Genomic DNA, 25,174 nt, shown 5'->3' with positions numbered 1-25,174 from the left:
TCAGCCACTTGCCCGCCCCATCCTGTTTGCCTTGGCCAATCGACATTGCGATTTCCTGCCCGTGCATGAAACGAGGAGTAAGAAACAGGCAGCGTCCACTTCCGCAGCACAGGAGAAGGAAGAGGCTGCTCCTGCTCCAGGAGCTCAAGTTGGAGTCTGCTGTTGCTAGTGTGTTCTGAAAGGGGGGGGGGTGGGGGGAGAGAGAATGAATGAGCATGTCAGTGAGAGTGCGTGTGTATTTGAGTAGGAAAAAGAGATCTGAGAGTGTATGTAGGTGAGTAGGAGAGAGCTGAGTGCAAGTGAGCATGGGTGTGAAAGTGAGTGGGCATGTGTGTATGGAAGAGGGAGTTATGTAGCAGTGCCTCAAGGATTTCTCTGCCTCCACTAGTCTTGAATGATCTGGGTATGTCCAGGAACGGTGGCAGCAGGCAAAGTGCAGATGCCAGATAATTGAAAGCAGGGTGAGACCTTCCCCAACATCCTGGGCCCAGCTAGATCGGGCCATCGCCCTGATGATGTCACAGGGGGTGGGACTGAGACCACCGAAGCGGCAGCTCCTCGGGTGGACAGGAGCTGAATTGGGTGAAGAGGGCTTGCAGGTGCGGTGGCAGCAGGCAAAGTTCAGATGGCAGGTAGTTGAATGCAGCAGAAGGTAAAGCAAGGTGGAGAGCTCACTTCAGGATCTGGAAGCAGTTTGGGGAGCTTGTGCTGAAAATATCCCTCTTAGTAATTTATTTTATTTATTTATTTTTATATACCGATGGTTTACATTCAGGTACTGTAGGTATTTCCCTATCCCCAGAGGGCTTACAATCTAAGTTTTGTACCTGAGGCAATGGAGGGTAAAGTGACTTGCCCAAGGTCACAAGGAGTGACAGCAGGACTCCAACCCTGGTCTCCTGGTTCACAGGAGACTGCTCTAACCACTAGGCTACTCCTCCTCCTTTTTTTTCCTAATTGTTTTTTTCTAATTGATAATTTTTCTAATTAATAATTGATAATTTTTTCTAATTAATACTTTTCTAAATAATTAATTCTAATTTTTTCTCCTTTTTTTCCCTAATTGTTCCCAACTTTGGTAGCTCTGAGAACTACTCCAAGATCCAGATTCAAAAGTTATCAGGTTAGGGGAAGTTATTTAGATCATTTTTAGTTAGCGACATATGTTTATCCAACTAAGGTCTAACCTAGCAAGCTAATTTAGCCAGATTAAGTCTAAATATTGCTACTTATACAGCAAAGTTTGCCATTTATTTATTTATTTATTTAAAATGTTTATAATCCACTGTAATCAAATAAATTTCACTAGGCTGTATACATTACATAAGATTACATAACAAAACAATATCACAGACATTCATAAATGGTTAAAATCAACAGTCTAATAAAATAAAACGATTATAAAACAAAATTATAATGTATCTGAAAATGCTTCATTAAATGTAAGAACTTTCAGCTGCTTATGAAAAACTTTAACAAGATCCTCTGTTATCGCCCCTCCTTTAGAAACACTTAACCAGATAACTACTTATCCAGCTAAGAATCGCTGAATATCACTCCCTCCCTTCCCACTGCAGAGCAACCTAAGGCATTGCTGGCATGGCAGGAGCAAGTTTACTTGTAGCTCTATTTGGCTCCTGCAGCAAAACTATTTTTCAGTTTAAGCGCTGCAGTACACTTTAGTTACTATCCTAGCGTTTCCTCAAGCTGCTGGTTTCAATGGTAAGAAACACAAAAAACGTCACCAGCATGCCCCCTGCTCAGTGCTCCACCTACCCGTGTGATGTCATCAGTCTGTGCCCTTATAAACTCCCCCCCCCCCCCCCCATGTGATGTCATCAGTCTGTGCCCTCTGTAAAATTCTGCCGTTCCCCGAAGTGATGACAGTCAATTATGCCAGAGAGGAGGAGGCGCTGCGGCGTGCTGGAGAGGGATACAAAGTATTTCTTGTTTAGTTTTACTGAGAGCTTGCAGATTTACAGCTGGAACCAGAAACATCTAGCCTCCAAAGCTCACCTTCCTCTCTCCCTCCTCCTGCCCCTGTAGCAACTTCCAAGCTGCACTGCAAGAGACAAACACTCCGCTCTTCCACAGCCTGAGAAAGAGTCCCCAATTCATTTCTAATCCTGAAAGTAGAGAGGAAAATGCCTGCAGGAGCTTCTGCTCAGGTAGGAGATTGCCCCCCAACTTCCTGCCCTCTCTATGCAAATACTGCTGCAACTTTCTAACCTGGGACGCTAGACCCCAAGCACACTTGGGGCTAAGAAAAGGCACTTTGGGGCGCTCTTGAGTGTAAGAAGAGAGATTTTTCTGACCAAGATTCTGTGTGTAACTGGTTTACAGTTGATATAATCCAGTTTTGGGATTGTGTGTTATAAACACCCAGAAAACTCTCTTTTTGCCTTGTTGAGATCCAGCACTAAGAGGTCTTCTGCTAGATGTGATAATGAGTGTGGAAGGTTTTGTGTTTCAGGGCCCAGTGACCTTTGAAGACATTGCTGTCTATTTTTCTGAAGAAGAGTGGGAGAATTTAGATAAAGGGCAGAAGGATCTTTACAAGGATGTGATGAAAGAGAATTTTCAGACACTGATTTCACTGGGTAAGTGGACTATGGAGATAAGGGATGGGTTAATTGTATAAGAGAGAAGGGACAGTTGATTAATACTAGAAGTGAGAGGGGATATGAACCAGGGTGAGAAGAGAAGAAAAGGGATTTCTCTTTTCAAACCCTCCTCAACCTGGATATTCTTCCTCAATGCACACCCTCCAAATCAGGAAAATCCATCTCTTCTTCTCATCCACTCTCTCTCCAGTTCTGGATTTGCCCTCTTCTCCAAATCCTAAATTCTTTCTCCTTTCCCAGATTCTTCTTTCTCCTCATTTTTGACTTTCCCTTTTTCCTTCCTTCCGTTTCCCACATTTCATATCTCCCTTTCCTTTCTGCCATCATCTTAAATTCTCTCTCCATCTTTCACCGCCCCTCCACCCCTGATATCCCCTTTCCTTCTCCTCCCCTGTTCTTGGTATCTCAATCTCAAACTGATTTCCCTTCCAAACTTCCCTTTACCCATCAATAAGGTACCTTATCCTTCATCCAAAAACTCACAAAATAACAAAATAAATAAACCAGATACATAAATTTCAGAAAAAAAAGTTTTAAGTAAATTAAATTAATATACAATATGCAGGTCTATACAAATCTGTTTAAATGGTCCACAAACATTTTATAAAGCTTTACTCAAAATCCAGCGATTAGTGAAGGAAGAATGGCTGGCACATTTAGCTGAATCTCTTGGTTATAGCAGTGTTTCTCAACCACAGGTCCATGTACCACTAACAATCTACAACAGTGGTGATTGCAGGAGGACCAGGAGCTGTCAGGATTCATCTTGCACAGAACCAGCAGAAACATCTCTTAACTTTTTATACACCCCCTCCACCCTCCTTAATGGACCCTTTTTTTTTAGTTGTGGCTGTTCCCAGGGCCTGATAGTCGGAGGGCAGCTATGCTCACTAATGCTCATAGTATGGGAAATAAAGTCCCAAGATCTAAAGGCAGTCATGGAAGAAGTTGATTTGGATGTAGTGGCTGTCACTGAGACTTAGTACACAGAAAACGATGTCCAGGATATAGTTATACCCGGCTACAGTCTATTTAGGAAGGAAGGGGGGAGGCATTGCATTATATTTAGAAATATTAGTGCAACCACACTGCAGGGCTTATGAGGTAAGGAGGCGACACTGTGGATTAATATGGAAAGAGGGAATGGAACATCTATTTATATTGGTGTAATATACAGACCTCCATCACAGACTGAAGAGATTGATAGAAATGTAATGGAGGATTTTCATGAAATTGCTATGAAAAGGGAGGTGCAATTGTTAAGGGATTTCAGTCTGCCAGATGTTGATTGAGACATTCCAGTTGCGGTGCTCTTCTAGAAGTGAATAGACCCTGGATACTTTGCAAGTAGAATTGTTCTATCAACTGATAACAAAACCCACACAGAAGTGGGCGATACTGGACCTGGTGCTTACCAATGGGGACAGAATCTCTGATGTTGTCGCTGATGATCATTTGGGACCCAGAGATCACAGTATGGTGTGGTTCATTATTGGAGCACAAGAGATGAAGGTTCATTCAAAGACAAGGATCCTAGACTTCAGAAAAACAAATTTTGTTATAATGGAGGAATGCTTCAAGGAATTGTTAGCTGGTTGGGGAAATCTAGGCAAAGTAGAAGAGAAGTAGGCAAAACTAAAAGGAGATCTTACAAGGGCAACTAACATTTTTGTTAGCAAAGTAAATAAGGGAAAGGGGCCACTATGGTTTTCTAAAGATGTAGCTGAAAAGGTAAACGAGAAAAGATTAGCATTTATAAACTACAAGAGATCGCAGTGATATATAGTCAACGATATCTGGAAAAGCTAAGAGAACCTGGGAAAGTAGTCAGGAATGCAAAAATTCAAATGAAAGAAATAGTAAATACAGTAAAATAGAGTAACGACTTTTTGTAGATATTTTAGTGATAGAAGGATGTGCAGAAAGTGGCATTGTGAAACTCTGTGGTGAAGGGGAGGAATATGTAGAGGATGATGAGGAAAAAGCTAAATTGTTTAACAAATATGTTTGGCGTTTACAGAGGAAGGGTCTGGAGCAGGACCACAAATGAGATTAGAAGTGAGATAAAACTCAATTGATCATTGTATTTATGAGGAACTGTCATGGTTGTGAGCCCTTGGGCTGTGGCATGGTTGACACAGCCTAGTAGGTGAATCCACTAGGCCCACGCCAACAACTAACAGTTGTGCTCTAGACTGGAACGGAGCTGAACCTTCAGCTATACCAGTCCTGTTTTCCCCACCCCCAGGTTGAGCCATTGGTTTCCAGGGACTGGCAGGACTTAGGAGCGTGTCCCTGTGAGCGGTCAAAGAGAGAGAGTCCAGAAGTGGGTGGAGTTCAGAGCAGGCAGCAATCACAGTTACCTGGTTCAGGCCAAAGGGCAGGCAGCAAACAGGGAGTAGTTGGAGTCTGTAGCAGAGGTCAGTACCAGGCAGCAGGAAAGAGAGTAGTCCGGGTCCGTGGCAGGCAAGAGGTCAAGGTAAGGAGCAGGAATGAGGCAAGGCAGGACTGGAGCAGGAACAGAGCAGTCAGGAGCAAGGCAAGACTGAATTAGGTACAAAGCTGGAGCAAGGCAAGGCAGGATCAGGAACATTAAACAAAAAACAAAACACTCCACCAATATGCTGGCAGGTTTTAAATTCAAAAAAAGAGGCTGATTTATCACAAAGGAGGAAAAGACCTCAGCAATTGAGTATGCATGTGATTAATTCACTTAGAGCATACTGGCTCATATAATTATTGGTCCAAAATCTTCCAGCTTCTAAATTAATGTTTATTGAAAAATCATGTTGTTAATTAAAAACTTGTTTATTTAAAAAATATATTAATTTTTACAATTTTTCTTTGTTTTTTTAATTTTTCTGTGATTAAAAACAATTTGCAAAAGCCCTTGTATAATGTCCAGCCTAAGTCTTGATTGACCTCTATCTTATCATAGAAGTGAACAGAGTTAAGAGTTTTTACTAACCTCATCGATCATTATCCTTCACAGGACTTTATAACTCATTGTCCCCTAAACTAACCAATCTTTCAGTGTCCACACAACACAGAATGAAATCCTTGTTGAAGTAAGATTAGTGAATTTTATCACGCGATGTCCCTTCAATTTAAAGCTGAATCGTTTTGTAGATAGTCCCACGTTGACAGTGGATTGATTGCATTGGGCCCTGGAAAGGGCTGCTGCTCCGTACCGCCAAGTCCACAAGCAAAGCACCTCGAACAGCACTGTCTGGATTTTCAAGAAGGCTTATCGCTCAGTTAGCAGTAATTTGTTTTATGGGTTATCATAAGGGTTGGGGATAACCGCACAGAGCGGCAGTTGCTACCCTTAAGAGTAACACGGGGTAGCCCGCAGAGTGGCAGTTACCTCAAGCTTCCTGGGTAGGCTGAGTGTCCTGTTGCTCCCCAAGCTAATCGCCTCGCACCCTTTTCACTCACCCTCTCAATCTTCATTGCAGCATTCACACTCATAAAATGCCTCGCAAAGGCTACAAAGATGGGGCCAGATGCATCCCCCTCTTCAGCAGTCTGCAGCTTCTGTATCCCAGCTGGTGGGAATTCTGTCCCCGAGCTGTTGCATAACCGACTTAATGGCCTCCACCCTATCTCCTGGCAGAGAAGCGTCTTCCGGGACCTCATCTGCCGCCATTTCTTCAGAGGCCGTGCTCTTTTCACTGACCACGCTTTTCTCCTGATGTGGTCAGCGAAGTGTTTGTTCTCCCTAATACATCAGGATGGACTTCTTTACTCTTTTATCAGCTACTTCCTGTCTGGGATTTGCAGTGAGGGGATTGGTGAAATAAATGTATAATCTCAAGGGATCTGGAGCAGTCTGGGTCTGCAGCCACCTTATATCAAGCACATTATGTGACCAGCCGTCCAGGGTACCACAGTCTTGCTCCTCAGTACATATGTTTACGAAGCATTACAGGCTGATCTTTAAGGCAGATGAAGAGTTAAGCTTTGGTAGAAGGGTTTTAGGGGGCCACAGCCCATCCAAACTAGGTATTGCTCAGTCACATCCCATGGGTGTGGACTGGGCTTGCAGGACGAAGAGGGAAGTAAAATTTACCCTTGCCAGATAATTTCCTTTCCTTGAGTCCCAGCAGACCACTTCTGAACTGCTGCCTTCGGGCCTCTGTGTTCCTCGTTCTCTGTTTTGTCTTGTCCTGACCTGTTCTTGTCCTGTCCAGGCCTTGCCTCAGCTTCCAGACTCCAGCCACAGCCTAAGTCCTGCCGGCCACCAGAGCCCAAGAGTTCAACCTGCGGGGAAGGTGACTGGTACAGGCAGAAGATTCTCTCTGCTCTGTCCTGAAATACTGGGCTGCTCCCGGGGTGGTTCCCCAGCCCTAACCGTGCCCTCAGCTGCAACACTTTAAGGGATCCATTCCTTCAATCTTGTTCTTCCACGAGAGGAGAGTGGGATGAAGGCATAACATGCAAATTTTGCAGAAAGCTAGAGACCAGCTCTAGTTTGCTGCAAGGGACACAGTCATGGAAGTGCTCTTGCTACTCTCTGACAGGATACTCTCTCTTTTAGGGCATCAAGATTGCACATTTTTCACTGTGGGAGGTCTACTCCACATAGAACCTGAGTTTAGTTTGGAAGGGATCTGTCCTCCCTTTCTCTGAAGCCTCATAGGGCATCCCTTTGAGTCTTGTTTTAGAAGGCCGTCTCCTTGATGACTTTTGGTCATTTTAACGGAAAAGTATCTGAGCCCAGTATAATCACCCTTCTAAGGGTAGTGTAACTCCATCTCTCGGTGCTGACATAACACTGAAGGGGCCATAAAAGGATTTGTTACTTCTGGGACTGGATCACACAGGGTAACTCTTGCACAGTCTCTTTCCTCAGGGCCTGAATCCTTTGTTAGTTGGGGGAAAGGATCTCCTTTCAGGGCCTGGAGTATCAGGAGTGCCTTTGTAATACTTTTCTCTGGGAGAGGTAAAATTCCATTTATGCTGTGAGTGCTGAAAGTGCCAAAAACACACAGAGAAATCTGTTGAGTGTCCAAATAAAATATTTTACTGAAGGTGAAATAGATGAGTAAGTGGAACAGTTCCAAAACAATCCTTAGCATCACAGCTGACCTTTCCAGTTTCCAGTCTTTTTCCTCTATCTGTGAAAGGGTTTCTTACTAGCAGGGCCTGGAAATGCTCACCCTCCAGGGCATGGATTAAATGAGGTTCCCGAGTGTGCAGAATATCCTTGTTTTGGCAGGAAAACCATTTTCATGCTGGCAAAAAATAGATAACACAGTCTCTGCACAGAGAGTCTCAATTCCTCTCTCCCCAGGGGTGAAGGCTCCCAAGTGGGTATCCTCAATAAGTTTCAAGATGGTGTTATTCACGATTCTTAACGTGTCTCTCTCGACCTCTCGCATTTTTCTCTCTGTCTCGAATCCAATGTTCTTCCTCAGGTAGGACGGGGGTAGCAAAACTTTTTTTTTTTTTCCTGGCTCTTCTGACCAAAAATCCCTTTCCCCCAAAAAAACAGAGTCCAAAACGCCAAAATGTCCTTACATCAGCTCAACACCATTCCTCTGTTCTCTGCGAGGTTACACGGGAGCAGGTTTTCCTTGTCCTGGGCCTCCCAGGGAAAAAGTGCCCTCTACCCAAGTGACACCCAGGGGTCTTGATGCAAACCCAACCAGCTGGTTAGTGGCAACTTCCTGACCTTGCTCGGGATCCCCAGACAGGGCTTTCCTGCCTTCTCCAAATAGGCCAAAGTCCAAAGAAAGAAAGTGTTCCTGTACTGCCACCTAACTCCAAAACGCCAGGGTACTGCCCCCAGAACTCTCAGTAGAGAGCTGCTTTTAATACCTCACCAGGGGGGGTTGCCATGCCAGCTCCCTCAAAGGGGAGGGGCTCCCCACAATCTCCACCTGTCTGTCCCATGCTAAAAGAGTGAAACGAAAGGCACTGTTGGTAGTGAACCCCAGAGGGTCATTACAGTGGTGTTTCATTGATGTTGGAATGAGGGGCTGCAGGTGGCACATTAGGTTAAGCAGCAGTGTCAATAAAGCTTTTGCTTATCATGGGATAGGGAGCAGTGTCCTATTGCGGAGTGCCAACTGGTTAAAAGATAGAAAACAGAGAGTAGGGCTAAATGGTAAATGTTCCCACTGGGAAAAGGTGAGTAGTGGAGGGCCCCAGGGATCTTTTTAATATATTTATAAACGACCTGGAAATGGAAACAACAAGTGAGATGATCAAATTTTCAGTTGACAAAAAATTATTCAAAGTTGTTAAATCACAAGAGGATTGTGAAAAATTGCAAGAGGACATTGAAAAACTGGGAGACTGGGCATGCAAATGGCAAATGAAATGTAGTGTAGATAAGTGTAAAGTGATGCACTTAGGGAAGAGAAACCCAAATCATAGCTACAAAATGCAAGGTTCCACATTAGGAGTCACCACTCAGGAAAAGGATCTAGGTGTCATCATTTAAAATACATTGAAATCTTCTGCTCACTGTGCAGCAGCAGCAGCCAAGAAAGCAAAAAGAATGCTAGGGATTACTAGGAAAGGAGAATAAAACAGAGAATATCATAATGTCTCTGTATCGCTCTATGGTGCAACCTCATCTTGAGTATTGTGTTCAGTTCTGGTCACCACATCTCAAAAAAGATGTAGCAGAATTAGAAAAGTATAGAGAAGGGTGACAAAGTCTTGAATAGGAGGAAATCACACCCAGAGTAATTATGGGGAATCTAATGCTGTGTCCTTACCCCAGGAACAAGCTCTCCGACCGTCACCCCTGAGATTATCTCCCGCATTGAACGAGGGGAAGAGCCGTACATCAGGGATGAGCTGGGATCAGAGGAAAGAGGAACTGGGAGAAGCAGTTGCTCAGGTGAGTGCAGGAATAAGAGGGACCAGGGTAAAACTGCTGAGAGGAAGAGTGGAAGGAGCAGCTGGGAACTGCAGAGACCCCTGCACAAGCTCCTCTGGAGATCTCTCTAATCACGCACAGGGTTTTTTTTACAGGCACCACTCACACAGGGCAGAGCTTCTCACCCGGTGTGCCGCTGGACAGTCCTTGCTATGCTGCATTCAGGGCCAGTGAAAGGGTAATAGGCACTCGAGCTGCAATAAACCTCAATCAATTTTCAGGGTGCTCTAAGGACCTAATTATACTTAAAATAGAGCAATTAGGCCAGGTGGGGGAGTACATCTGAGGCTTTTAAGGGAAACCGATATGATCTGTATCATGAATGTCGGTATAAAAAAGTATTAAATAAATAAATAAATAGCCTTAGAGACGTTCTGGCAGCTGCACTGTCCGACATTTTCAATGCTTCTTTAGAATCGGAAGTAGTTCTGGAGGGATGGAGACCGGCGGATGTGGTTCTTATTCACAAATGTGGAGGTAAGGAGAAGGATGGGAACTACAGGCTGGTTAGTCTGACCTCTGTGGAGAAAAGATTAAAGGAATCGGCGCTAAAAGAGAGGATAGTGCAGCGAGTTGGATCAAGGGTGCATGTTAGATATGTAGTGTACTTGGACTTCAGTAAAGTCTTTGACACAAAGGCAGCTTCTAATTAAATTGCCCGCCCTTGGTCCTAATGACTGACTGACTGGGTTAGAAACTGGTTGAGTGGGAGGCGAGAAAAGGGAGTTGATAAATGGAGATGATGCAGAGGAGAGGGACATTACTAGTAGTGTGTCTCAGGGATGGGGACTTGGACTGGTTCTTTCCAGCATTTTTGTGAGAGACATTGTGGACAGAGTTTGGAAACCCTTTGACTTTTTGCTGATGATACTAAAATCCGCAGTAAGGTAGACAGGCAGGAAGGAGCGGAAAACACAAGAATCTAAAGATCTAAAGAAGCTCAAGGGATGGTCTAGAGTCTGCATTTTGGATGTGAAAGCTCACAGGAGAGGTACAATATAGGGATGAAGCTCTTCTATGGATGAAAGAATAGTGGGATCTGGGGTTTGATTGTATTTTATGGTGGCCAAATAGGTGGAAAAGCTAAAGGCAGAGTTGGCACGACTGACTGTGTGAGCTGTGCACATGCACAGGGGGCGGTGGCCTGAGTGCCACTGGTGGCTGAAGTTCAGAGGGAGGATGCGAGGCCATCCAGTGAATCCCAATCCATGTGCAGCCTCGGTTAAGAGGAGGCTGCAGGCCACGAGGCCGTCCCCGTCCCACTGTTAGACAAAAAAATGAGAAAGCAACAGAGCTACCTTGCTAGCCCTGCCTTGCTGGCAGCCATGTCTATTTGGGAGGCTGAAGAAAAGAATGTAAAATCCTTGTCAGTAAACCCCGCCGTGCATCGACAACTCCTAGATTTTCCATCATGGCCCCCAGCCTCTTCCTATGTACCCAAGAAACCTGAGAAGTATACTTAGAATTACCTAGCTCAGGATGAACAGTGATATTAAAATATACTTATAGGGTTTGTACTTTGTAGCTATTGCCTGCCTAGTCCCTTCCGACGCAACCTTCAGATGAAACACGGGACCGTGTCGGGGGACGTATTGCCTGTGGAATTTTCACCTAACTAATGCAAGATTCTTTAAACTCTGGAATAGAAGTTTTGCACAACAAACACTGAATTTTTCTCCAGCAATTTTTGTAACTATTTTCCTTTTTCAGTGGACTCTAAAAAGGTGGTTATGCTTCATTTTCCCCTATTTTGATGACTCTCAAGCATGATTTTGCACTCCCAATTGATTCTTGTATCAAGACAATATCCAATGAGACTGGTTCTCAAGGTACTCAAGTTTTGCCAAGATCTCCACTTGTACTTTCCTCAAAGTGGATGAGGTCGTTTTTGCCTCCTTCGGCTGGGGTCTTGTGGTATTCTGTGCCCTGCTCGATCTCTTCTGGTTGGCCTCCCCCGTATCGGTAAGCTCAGTTTTCAGATCCTCCATCGTATCTAACATAGTACGGTTTCTACATTCCCTGGGATGGGTAGTGAACTTCTCCAAGAGCTCCCTCATGCCCTCGCAACGCTTGGGTTTTTTTTGGGGGCACTTCGACACCCTACTGGGCAAAGTTTTTCTGCGCCAGGACAAAGCTCAATCCTTGCGGGATCACACGACGGTTCTCTGCGTTACCAGAGCCCACCTCCTGGGACTACCTGCAACTCCTGGGAGTGATGGGGTCCACCATCGACCTTGTACCTTGGGCTTTCGCGCACCTCAGGACCTTACAGTGGGCGCTCTTCTCCCGTTGGAAACCAGTATTGCAGGACTATCAGATGATTCTCCCGCTCCCACAGAATGCCAGGGACAGTCTGGGCTGGTGGTTGGATCCGCCGAACCTGGCCCGTGGCATGTCCCTCGATCTGCCAAATTGGGTGGTGGTGACCACCTATGCCAGTCTAGCAGGCTGGGGTGCAGTCTGCGATCGAAGCACCACGCAGGGGACGTGGTCCACGGTGGAGGCGAAGTGGTCAATCAACCGTCTGGAAACCAGAGCAGTCCGGCTAGCTCTGCGACATTTCCTCCCGCTTCTTCGGAACCGAGAAGTCAGAATCCTATCGGACAACGCTACCACCGTGGTCTACATCAACCGACAAGGAGGCACGCGCAGCCCGCAGGTCGCGCTCGAGGCGGCGCTGCTGATGCAATGGGCGGAGCGTCATCTCGTCCGGCTAGCGGCCTCGCACGTCGCCGGTGTGGACAACGTCCAGGCGGACTTCCTCAGTCGTCAACTGCTGGACCCGGAGAGTGGTCTCTCTCCGACAAAGCAATGCAACTTCTCGTCCATCGGTGGGGGGCCCCCCACTTGGATCTGATGGCGTCCGCTCTCAACGCCAAGGCTCCACGCTTCTTCAGTCGCCGGAGAGAGCGCGGAGGGAGTGGATGCCCTGGTCCTCCCGTGGCCGCCATATCTTTCTTTTCCACCATGGCCCCTGGTGGGCAGGATGCTCCGCAGAATAGAAAGCCATCAGGGGACCGTGGTTTTCGTCACCCCAGAATGGCCCAGGCGACCCTGGTTTGCGGACCTGCTACAGCTGGTGATCGACAGGCCAATCAGGCTGGGGCACCTCCCCCAGCTCCTACATCAGGGCCCGGTATTTTTCGAGCAGGCAGAATTCTTCTGTCTTGCAGCCTGGCTTTTGAGAGGCGCCGCCTCCGGCGTCGGGGCTACCTGGAGGCGGTAGTATCCACGCTATTGCGGGCACGAAAGACATCGGCCTATGTTCGAGTCTGGAAGGTGTTCGAGCTGTGGTGTACCACCCAGGCCACGAGACCCGCTAAGGCTTCTGTACCTCAGATCCTTCAGTTTCTACAGGCGGGGGTGGAAAAAGGGCTCACCTATAATTCACTACGGGTTCAGGTGGCCGCCCTTGGTTTGCTGTTGAGCGATGGGGGCTCTCTTCTACAGCATCCTGACATTGCTCGTTTTCTCAAGGGTGTCAAGCATATGCGTCCTCCGTTACGGGACCCTTGTCCCTCCTGGAGTCTTAACCTTGTGCTTTGCTCCCTGTCGGGACCACCGTTCGAGCCGCTGCGCAGCGCAACGATAAAGGATCTCACTCTCAAGACTGTATTTCTTGTGACCATCTGTTCCGCTCGACGCATCTCGGAGATGCAGGCTCTGTTGTGTAGAGAGCCCTATCTCCGTTTCTCCGACTCTGGAGTTTCGCTTCGCACCGTTCCCTCCTTCCTTCCGAAGGTGGTTTCTGCATTCCATGTGAACCAGACGGTGGAGTTGCTGTCCTTCTCTTCCTCAGAGCCGAAGTCTCTCCGTCTCTTGAATGTCAAGCGCACTCTGCGCCTCTATCTGGAGGCTACAAATGAGTTCCGAACCTCTGACCATCTCTTTGTACTCTGGGCCGGTCCTAAGAAGGGGTCTCAGGCCTCGAAGACTACCATTGCCAGATGGCTGAAGGCCGGCATTGCTGCTTCTTACATTGGGGCGGGTTGGACTCCCCCACCCGGAATCGTAGCGCATTCTACACGTTCTCAGGCGGCTTCCTGGGCGGAGGTTCGCTCGGTATCCTCGCAGGAAATTTGTAGGGCAGCCACCTGGAAATCGTTACACACGTTCTCGAGGCACTATCGTCTGCACCTCGCCTCTTCGGTCTCTGGACACTTTGGCGAGCAGGTTCTCCGAGCAGGCCTCGCAGGACCCCACCCGATTTAGGGAAGCTTGGGTACATCCCACTGTCTGGACTGATCCAGGTACGTACAGGGAAAAGAAAATTATTGTTTACCTGCTAATTTTCGTTCCTGTAGTACCATGGATCAGTCCAGACGCCCACCGCGTTTGGGTTCTTGATCCTGCTCAGCTCTGCGCTGCTTCTTGCTCGCAGTGTTCTGTGTCTTCACAGTCGTCTCTTTTCGCTGTTTTTCACAGCTCCCTACAAGTTGGTAGGATGTTTGCAGTTCCTTGTTGCAGTTACAATTGTTTTTCATTATCTGTTTTTCACAAACTTGATCCTTCGGGGGTTTCTACTCGGGCTTTGATATACTCGATACTGAACTCCTGCAGAGGGGGTAGTAGTATATATGGATACGCCCCCTCAAAGCTTGTGCTGACTCCATCTGCTGGATTGGGGACATAACCACTGTCTGGACTGATCCATGGTACTACAGGAACGAAAATTAGCAGGTAAACAATAATTTTCTTTTTTGCTTTTCACAGCAATCAAATCATTTCTTCATCTTCTGAAACCAGGAATTCCACTCTGCTTTGGTGGGTACATCAGATTTAGAGCCGCTCTGATCTCACGGGCGCTCTCGGCCTTAGACTCCAGCAAAGCCTTCTCCCACATTCTCTGCGATCTGATTACCCGTTTTAGGCCTGGGTTGCCAGCAGCAGCCAGATGCTTTGAATCTGCTGTTTTTCAACAGGTTCCCATCCTCGCATGGGTATTGCAGGGAAAATCTAGCTGAAACGGCCTGAGATCTCCACAGATCAGCACTACGGGATCCACCAGGAGAGCGCTCCGAGAGTAGGCAGCCGTCTCTGGCGTGACATCGCTTTCTCGAGAGAGGAGAAAGTTTGTGCAGCCCACTCCAAAATCCATGATAATCTCAGGGTGACTGGAATTCAAATGTTTCTGGTGTGAATTTTTTAAATTCTTATTAGTTTTAATTTTGGGGTGTTATTTGATGTTTGTGCTAGTTTGAAACATTTTATTGTCACTTGGAAAGTTTTCTAAAAAATGGATATGAGTTTTTAATGATTGGATCTTGAATTCATCAGTAGTTTTTGAAATATATTTATTACAAAGTTTTTGTTATGATTATGTAGTTATATTTTTTTTTATTTGATGTTAAGAGGAATAGTGATAATTCTGTTTTTCCATTGTGACACTGCGTAGAGTATGGCTTGTTGGGGTTTGAATTCAGTTTTTGCCTAATGTTTCTGTTTTTCTCCGAGGACAAGCAGGATGGTAGTCCTCACATATGGGTGATGTCATTAGATGGAGCCCCAATATGGAAAACATATCAAAATCTCTAGCGTTTTCACTGCCACTCTGAGCATGCCCAGCATGCCCTTTACCACATGTCCACCCGGGGTTCCTCTTCAGTCTCTCTTTTTCCGCGGAGCTGCAGCATCACGGTTGGTGAGCTCACTTGTGGCCTTTTTGGCATCTTTTGGAAAACTTTTCCATTTTTTCGCTTAACGCAATTTATCTTTACCTGCTTTCGATGCCAGGTCCCTCTTGGTCGTCCTTGTAGCGTTCCTAGTAAAGGTTTTAGCCATTTATTGCTGTTTCCTTTCGTGGTCAATTCCCTATGGTGACAGGGCTTCAGTGCTCACCGGTCATGCTTCCCATTTATTTTGTCCCATCATGGCCGTGTCCGGGTTTAAGCAATGCCCTCGGTGCTTGAGGGCCATGCCCATCATGGATCCCCATGATGAATGTGTCCTCTGCCTGCGGGTATCGCATGATGTCTGGGGTTGCTGCAGATGCACCCAAATGATCCTGAAAGGACATTATCTTCATCTTGACAAGATGGAGCGCCTCTTCCGGTCGAAGAAGTCCGAGCCATCGGCATCAAAGGACCATGGAGCCGCACCGATGGAAACCGAGCCATTGACATCGGCGGGACCATTCATGCTATTGCCTGATAAGGGTGCTGGAGACTTACCATCTTCGGGCTCTTTCAGGTCGAGGACGTCAGGTTCCTCGTCATTGGCCTTGGCACAGGGAAAGACGTGCCGAACATCAAGGGAAACCGAAGAAGCATCGGCCTCCGTTGATGCACGGGGATGCACCAGCTCATGCTGTAATGTCCGCGTTGGTTTTCACCATTCCAGGTGCCAGTTACCAATCTTCCTCTTAGTTCTGAAAAGGGTCTGGCCACCCCTTCTTCCTCCCGGTCAATGTTGTCATCAGCAAAGTTTGAGGAGGAGCTTGAGCGGCAAGTACAGCTAGCAGTCAAACAGGCAATGCGGGACATAGGTCTCGTGGCTCCGTCCATCTTGGAGCCGCTGTTGGAGAAGCTCCATGCACTCATCGGTGCATTACCGACCCAGCTGGCATCAGTACCCATTGGGGCACCACAGCCTCTTCCTGTCGATACGGTGATCATAGCCGATTTCCTGGAGGAGGAAGCTCCACCTAGGCTGGCTGAAAAGCCGAGGCCTGCAGCCCCCGGTCTAGTCCCGCTGGGGCCTGCACCAATTTACGAAGGCCGAGCTCCCAGAGCCCCATCCCCTATTAATGTCAGTGAGGATTAGGGCCCCTATGATCCCTGGGATAATTACACCACAGAGTCCTCCACCAATTGATCTGAGGGTCTTCCCTCAGACCTTTCTCCTCCAGAGGAGCGAGCTCTGGAGGAGAAAGGACTCGACCTTCGCAGGTTTTGTGCGGGCGATGGTGGAAGCCAGACCTTTTCAGTTGCTGTCAGAGGAAGATGCCTGGCACAAAATGCTTGAAATCCTCCAGTTCGTGGAGCCTCCTAAGGAGGTCGTGCCGGTCCCGGTGCACGACCTCCTTAAGGAGTTACTGCTGAGGATGTGGGAGCAGCCCCTCACAGTGCCTCCCATGAATAAGAAGGCTGATGTCAGTTCAGTCTGTGGAGGGGGTATGGTTTTTCACATGTGGTGGGAGTGTCTGGCTGTACAAGTCTTCTGGGGATGAGAGGCTGATTGTTTCTCAGATATATGTGGACAAAGGGTGCGGGTGGATTCAACTCTTTTTTTTGATGGGGTGGTATGCCCGATGGGAAATGCAAGGCCAGAGAAAGTTGATGGACCACCTGTTACATGCTGCGCGTCTGATGGTGGCTCACCAATGAAAGAGTTCTCCTTCTATCTCCCGTTGGGAATCCAAGATGTTAGATACGGCACTTATGGAGAAACTTACTTTTTCTTTAAATAATCAGCCAGGTACATACCAGGACATTTGGGGCCCTTATTGGTAGTGGCGGGATGGGGGTAGGTAGCTACTCCTTTTTTTTCCCATTCTGTATAGCGTATGTCAATGTTTTTCAATAATGCCTGATGTGTCACTTGTTGATTTTTTTTTCTCTGTTCCAATGTGTTGATAAGTTTTGAAAAATTACAAATAAAGAGTTTAAAAAAAAAAAAAAAGAAAGCTGATGGGGTTTACTTCGTCCAGAAGGCTCCCAGATTCAATAAGCAACAGCTTCACCACCAATCGGTGGTAGTCAAATCCGCTCTCAAGAGAGCCAAGCAGTCTGGGAACCTTTCCTCAGCTCCCCTGGGGAAGGAGCACAGAGCGATGGATATTCGTGGGAGAAAGGTTTTTCAGGGGGCCATATTCATTACCCACATAGCTTTCTACAAGCACTACATGAGCCAGTACTCGTGGGACATCTGGAAGCAGGTGCAGGAGGTGGCTGAGCAGTTACCTCAGCAGAGGCAGGACACCCTCATGTCGCTGATGCATAAGGGCCTGGAGTGCAGAAAACACGAGGTCTGCGTGACCCACAGTGTTTTCAAAATGGCATTGAAGGTCTCTGTAGCAGGAATCGGGGCCCGCAGAATGGCATGGCTGTGGGCCTCGGATCTCTGACCAGAGGTACAGGAAAGACTTACTGACATGCTGTGTAATGGGGAGAATCTCTTCACAGATAGGGTGAGGGATGTGTGGCCCCAGCTCAGAGACCACCATGAAACCGTCCAACAACTCTCATCCAGCACTATGGACCCGTCCTCCTCTGCTAGGAATTGGCGTAATTGGGGCAGAATAAGTCTTTCACCAGAGGAAGTACTCTCCTCGGCCCTCTCTCTACTGTTAGCAGCATCAGGGTTCCTGCAACCATCCCAGGCAGAAGAGAACTCCCAAGGCCCAGTCGGTGCCTCAGTCAACTCCAGGGATGAGATTTTGACTCGTATCCGAGTCTCCTTGCCCCTCTGGGACTCTTTGTCCTGGTGGCATGTACTTTCAAGTCTGGAACAGACGATATCTTTTTAAGGTCCTCCTTCCCAAATTGCCCTAATCATGGATGCGCCCACCCTGAGCTGGGGAGATCATGTAGATGGGCTCAGCACTCAGGGATTCTGGTCTGCCCAGGAAAACTGTTGCCAAATCAATTTCCTGGAGCTCCAGGCGATCAGGTACGTGCTATGGGCTTTCAGGATCGGCTGTCCAACAAAGTTGTGCTGATTCAAATCGACAACCAAATGGCGATGTGGTATGTCAACAAGCAGGGCCGTACAGGTTCATACCTTCTGTGTCAGGAAGAGGTTCAGATCTGGTTATGGGCCCTGTCCCACGGGATGGTACACATGGATATGTATGTGGCCGGAACGGAGAAGTGTTAGTGGATAGACAGAGTCGTGCCTTCAGACCCCACAAGTGGTACCTGGACCAGGAGGTTGCAAATCAGATATTCTGCCTCTGGGGAAGCCCGGACTTTGATCTCTTTGCATCCCCTTGCAACAGAAAGGTGCCTCGATACTGCTCCCTGTACAGGACAGATGGCAAACCAGCCTTAGACTTCCTCGCCCGATACTGAGTTTGAAGGTCTTATGTATGCGTATCCTCCGATTCCCTTAGTTGCGAAGACTCTCTTGAAGCTTCACGAGGACAAAGAGACTATGATCTTCATATCTCCTTATTGGCCGAGACAGGTCTAGTTTCCAGTTTGGAGGCCGATCAGTCTGGGGACTTCTAAAGATCTCATCATACAAGATTGAGGCAGGTTGAGACATCCCAACCTCTAGGCCCTGTCTCTCACAGCCTGGATGTTGGGGGGTTAGTTTTGCAACCACTAGATCTTTCAGAAGATGTGTCTCAGGTCCTGGTGGCTTCTAGAAAGCCATCCACTAAAAGGTCCTATGGACTGAAGTGGAGGAGGTTTTCCGTGTGGTGTGAGCAGGAGGCCCTAGATCCATTCTTTTGCCCCACACAAAAACTGCCTGATTACCTTCTACACCTGTCGGAAGTTGGCTTGAAAACCAACTCCATTAGAGTTCATCTGAGTGCAATTGGCACATACCACCATGGTGTAGATTGTATGCCCATCTCTGCATAGCCTATAGTTGTATGTTTCATGCAGGGCCTGCTTCAATTAAAGCCCCCCCCAAGGCCTCTTGCTGTCTTGGGACCTCAGCGTGGTGTTAGCTCGGCTGTTGAAAGCTCCTTTTGAGCTGCTGTGCACCTGTGACCTGAAGTACCTGCCCTGGAAAGTCATGTGTTTGGTGGCAGTCACCTCTGTGTGCAGGGTCAGCGAACTCCAGGCCTTAGTGAGTTATCTACTTTACACTAAGTTTTATCATGACAGCGTGGTCTTGCATATGCACTCTCAGTCCCTGCCTAAGGTGGTGATGGACTTCCATCTTCCTGCTAACATTCTTTTCTAGGCCCCATTCACACCAAGATGGATGAGCCCTGCACAGTTTGGACTACAAGAGAGCCTTAGTCTTCTATCTGGAGCGAACAGAATCTCATAGACAGTCTACCCAACTTTTTTTTTTTTCTTTTGATAGAAATAGGTAGGGCATTGCCGTTGCCAAACAGACACTATCAAATTGACCAGCCGATTGCATTTCCTTCTGTTATGCCCAGGAAGGACTACATCTTGGGGGATCATATCAAGGCTCATTCTGTCCGAGCCATGGCAGCATCGGTGTCCCGCTTGCGAGGATTTCCCATGGAGGAGATCTGCAAGGCTGTGACATGGCGTTCTCTCCACACATTCACATCTCACTATTGCTTGGATAGGGATGGCCCACACGACAGTAGGTTTGGCCAATCTGTCCTTTGGAATCTGTTTAAGGTGTAGAACCCAACTCTCTCCCGCCTAGGGTCCCTTGATTGGGCTCAGGCTGTCTCCCCACTCTTTTTACAAACAACACCATTGTTGTGCCTGGTTGGGTGTTTGTTGATCTCCTTTTATGTTGGGCGACAGCCTGTAGCTCGGGATTCACCATGTGTAAGGACTACCATTCTGCTTGTCCTCGAAGAAAGCAGAATTGCTAGCTTGTAACAGGTGTTCTCCAAGCACAGCAGGATGTTAGTTTTCACGAAACCCGTCTGCCACCCAACGGAATTGGGTTTCTCTTATTTTTTGATTTATGTCTAATTCTGTGTTATAAGACTGAAGAAAAACTCCACGTGGATGTGTGGTATAGGGCATGCCTAGTGTGGCAAGTCAAAGTTCTAGAAACTTTGACATAAGTTTTCCTGTCGGAGTTTCATCTGATGATGTCACCCATGTGTAAGGACTATCGTCCTGCTGTCCTCGGAGAACACCTGTTACAGGTAAGCAACTCTGCTATATTTTATGGTTGGTCTGCTTTGTATTTGGTGAGGATCTATTTCTGTTCTGAATCTGTGAATGAGGTGAGGTATTCTCTTAGGAGGTGTATTGGGGTGTTAGGGCCTGCTGTAGTATTTTTTTTTTTTTTTTAAATACATTTTATTGAGCAAAAGTGCTCATTTACAAACTTATAGAGCAATAACACCAGGAATGAAAATACAGAATCCGAAACAAAGCAGTATAGAAACATTGGAAAACGTCCATCCCCAAAGCAAACATAACATTTGCATCTTACTTTAACATTTTCCCCTTCCACAGATTCCCTATCCCAAGTTCTACACAGTCCCCAAAAAAGCTGCTATTGCCAGACCCTACCCAGAGCACATATCCTCATGCACCCAAGCAAACTCACATCAGCAGCTCATCCCTGCATGCACGCCCCCAGCCTCAGTTGTTCTGTCTCTGGGCTGACAATTACATGTTTGTCTCTTCGGGCCTTTTTATTCCAGTTACTAGTCAACATGGGGCAGTTTTCTTAAAGCAGTAATTAACCCAAATCCTCAATCAGACCATTACAATGATGCCAGATAACGACGTGCTTGTAAAAATGCAAAATAAAATGAGACCTGGTCATGTCGTTTTGAGCTTGCAGTAACTGAAAAGTCTTGCATTTTCACAATTTCTCATCAAGAAGGTTGCCCACTGCAAAAGGTGTTCACGTGTTCTGTCCCCAGAGGGAAAGAAAGATTCCCCAAGAAGGGCAGTAAAAGTGAGATGTTACATGTTCTAGACTCCCCAACGCCGAAACAAGCACCAGGCCAACACATCAGCCCACGATAATACATTCTCCTTAGCTATTTTCATAGGTTACCCTGCCTAGCATGCAGTAAAGATAAAGGTATCCAGGGAGCCACCATACCAGCAAGCATATCTGGTTCACAGAATTTGAACTTCTCTGTGAGCCATTCCCCCAAAAAACCGCAACTGGCATGCTGCATTCTAGCTTTGTAGGTTAAGAACATCTAGTCAGCCCATTTGCTTTGTTCCCCCAACAATTGCCACCCTAGCTCTCTTCCCACACCATACAAATTTCAAAAATAGAGATTTAAGCAAAGAGACTCCCTCACCCTATCATTTCTTTATCTTCAAGTAGTTAACCATCACTTTCTCCAGTTATTGAGCAGGAGTACATTGATGTAAGTAAGGTGCCACATTTACCTGCATGCATTGCTTATAAATTAGCAAACTTCCTGCTGTAAATGCGAGCCCTCCCTGGGAATACCCCTAGCCCGCTCCTTCTAAACACATCCAAATTTACTCGTGGACCCTGATTTACCCGTGTATGTTGAGGTTTCTGCAATAACACGTATATTCACGTGTTATGTTGTTTTACGTACCTAAGTGTTCTTTTTTTTTTTTTTTTTTTATGTGCACAATTTTTTGAAATTCACCTTAAATTGTACGAGTTGATTTGAATGCACATATTTTCATGTTTTCTTTGCTATTTCTAGATCTCTGGTATTTTTCCATGGGGTTTTTTTCTCTTCTGCTGGAAACTTGATATAATAACAATAAAAAAAAAAAAACCAAGCCACATTGGCTGAAGGTAATCTCTGAAATGGCTCACTGGCCCGAACTAGGATTTTTCCCCTTACTGCTCACTTTTCAAAACAGAACTCGGATTCTGTTGTTACGTCAGTAACAGTAACACAAACTCTACTCATTACCAGGCACTTTCTGAAGTAGCACAGAGCCCTGCAAAAATGACCCTCGGAACTTATATAACAAACTTGCCTTGCCAAAACAGCACTAACTCCCAGAATTCAAACAACAACAATAATCTTGTATGAAAGGGCAGCACTGCAAATAATCCACAGGTTCAAGAAGTATTATGAAACATTTACACACATTGCTTTAAGGGGTCTGCAGTTGTCATGGTTTTGCCTGTTTCATAGGCTCTCTGAGCCCTGGTTCAACCTGTTGTGCAGCCTTCCCTCCACCAGGGGTCCTCAGCAAGCCTCACTTCTAGCCTTGCCAAGCTCCTCCTTGTTGCTCACACGACACCCAAGCTCCAGCCCTATTTAACTCTGTCTTTCCAGAACCATGGAGTAACCCTTGGCTCTCTGACCTGGCCACCCTTTCCTTGCTCCATGCCTTGTGGCCTCCATGCTTGCTCTTGCCTTCTACTTTGCTCTGCGGTCTACTGAGGCCTTCCCATGCCTTGTGGCCTGTGGACCTCCCCTTACCCTGTGCCTTGTCTTGTGGCCTATCCAGGCCTTTCCTTCCCTAATGACTTTTGGGCTTTATTCCTAGTAGCTTATGGGCCTTCTGCATTATTGCCTTCAGGCCTCCGTGTTCTTTGTTTTGTGTTGACTTTCTCTAGTCCTTTCCAGGCTTGTCCTAGTTTGCCTTATCTAGTCCTGCCCTTGCCTGATCTTGTCCTTCTCTGTCCAGCCTAGAGTCTATTATCTATTCCCTGCCTTGTCAGTGCCTGGTCTTGCCCCAGTCTGTCTCTAGCACCAGTTCCTGTTCAATATCCTATCCAGCCTGAGCCTGTGTCCAGTCCTCAGCCTGATCCTGTGTCCAGTCCCAGTCCTTGCTTGGTATCCTGCCCAAGCTTGTGTCTGTATCCCGCCCCAGTCCCTGCTCAGTGTCGTGCCCAGCCTACATCTGTATCCAGTTACAGACCCTGCTCAGTATCTACCTTTCTGCTCCAGTATCCACTCCTCAATTCCAGCCTGTCCAGTCTCATCCAGCTTGTACAGCCTGCCTTTTATCGTGATGTTCTGCCATCGAAGCCAAGCCCTACTGGCCCCCAGAATCCTTGGGCTCAACCTGTGGTGGAGGAGGCTGGCTAGGCAGATGATAAACCCAAGCCTTGCCCTGCCGTCCTGTCCTATTCCTGCAGGGGTGCACCCAGAGTCCAGCCTGCATCCGCATGACAGCATTATTGTACAAACACAACATAAAAGACTGTCCCTGCTACAAGGAGCTTTCAATCTAGTCAAGACAGATAGAAAAGATAAATAAGCTTTTGGGGAGAAGGTGGAAATATATTTACAGGTGAAGTTTCAAAAGAGTTAGGTGTGTAAATTTACCATATTATTGTAGCAATTTTCAAAAGCCATTTATGAGATTAAAGTGCACTTATGTGGGTAAATCCTATGGACAATTCAATGGCATATATGGAGCAATTTTTAAAAGCCACTTAATGAGGGTAAAGTGCAATTACACATGTAAAACCCAGTTTTAAGTGTGTAAGTGCTTTTGAAAATCAAGCCTTTAAGGGGGTACTTTTCTAACTGCCCCACTAGAGCTGAATCGACATGTGCTTATTATACAGCTACTGCGCCAATTTTCAAAGTGAAAATGAGCCACACACATTTACACCTGCTAGTTTTCAGGAGAAAATAAAGTACTGAAATCAGCCCCACTCCCATTTCAAAGAAGGCAGTAACTTTAGTTAGGAAATGTAAAATAAATAAATTTAAAGTTGTGTGCCATTATGTGCTTACCCAGAGCCCATGGTCCAGCATTTGTCTTTGGATCAAAATATATCTACACGCTGGGTCTTTCTTGAGCTTAAGATGAATTTTAAAAGCCTGGTGCGCGCGCATTAGTTAGAGGATGTGGAACAAGTCAGGCTCTTGTGCGCTGAGCGGATTTCAAAAGCCGCCAAGATATGAGCTGCTCTCTCCCACAGCGTGCATGTCTCAAAGGTTTTCAAAAAGGGGTGGGGCATGGTTGTGGTCTGGGGGGAGGAAGTGGGCGTTTCAGGGCACGAACCAGAGATGTGCGTGTAAATACTGACGCGACCCAGCGGGCGTCGATATCTCCTGCTGCGTAACGTTACTTCTGCTACGGATGACATGTAAGTTAAAAATGAAAGAAAACGGTGAGGTTTTAGGGTCTGGGCTAACTCAGGGGAGTGAAGGCTATTAAACTAGGAGAGTTTGGAGGACCTGCCTTGTAACTGGGCATGAACTGGTAAAACTGGGAATGGCGCCCCTTTTAAAATCGCCTGCATTTACGAGGTAGATGCGGGATCTGTGCGTGGCCCAAGCTCTTTTATAACAGTTGCAGCCGACATACACGCAAATGTGCACATGCATGCCGGATTGAAAGTTACCATCCCAATGTGCAGGAAGAGGGCTCTCCTTATTTATTCATATTTCTCTTGCTCCCTCAAGTAATATGGTGTTTGAATCGAGTAAGTTTTTAAAAACAAAGAAAAAAGCATTAAAATGGAGACAGCTCAGAGAACAGCAACAACAAGGTACAAAATTAAATTAAAAAGAACAAGATCTCACACAGAGATCATCCTTAGCCAAGAGGTATGTACAGATCAACAACCCAAGGCAGTGCAGGGATGGGAGCCAGTCTGTTGAAGTCTACCTGGTCCCAAGCAACAGCAGGCCTCATCACTGTCTGCTCTTGGGCAGTGGGGAATCTCTATCCGCCACACCTCTGTGACTCATCCTCAGTTGTCACACAGCTGCTGGCACACTGTTATAGCAGGCTGCAAGTAGATGACTTCTTTTTTAATCTGTCATACCTATTAAAGCTTTTTTTATTGAGTGCTTTTTAAGTGGAGTGAGGACACAAATAAGGGGCCCAAGTAATCTCTTGCGTGATTAGTGTCACTTCACCTAACACCACACAAGAATTAAATTTTATAACTGGTAGTGACTTTATAATTACTTATTATAATTGTTTTTATTTTTCTTATTATTTATCCTTGCTTTATTTTTGTCATTGTTTCCCTTTTACTGTTAGTAGTGGACCACTCTCATTTTTTTTCCAGAACTCAAAATCCACCAGAGAATCCAAACCAGAGTGAAAGTATTTACATGTTCAGAATGTGGTAAAAACTTCAGTCAGAAGACAAACCTCATAAT

General features: G+C 46.5%; 1 protein-coding gene across 1 annotated transcript in view; it reads left to right on the top strand.

The window, feature by feature from the left end:
- The window catches only part of LOC115083893 (zinc finger protein 585A-like), an 83,275-nt gene that overhangs the window by 56,404 nt on the left and 1,697 nt on the right, over window positions 1-25,174 (top strand). The window lies entirely within an intron of this gene.

This window comes from Rhinatrema bivittatum, chromosome 2 (genome assembly GCF_901001135.1).
Source record: "Rhinatrema bivittatum chromosome 2, aRhiBiv1.1, whole genome shotgun sequence".
In the NCBI taxonomy this organism is placed as follows: domain Eukaryota; kingdom Metazoa; phylum Chordata; class Amphibia; order Gymnophiona; family Rhinatrematidae; genus Rhinatrema; species Rhinatrema bivittatum.
Note: the sequence above shows the minus strand (reverse complement) of the source record. Positions and strands in the feature narration are given on the sequence as shown.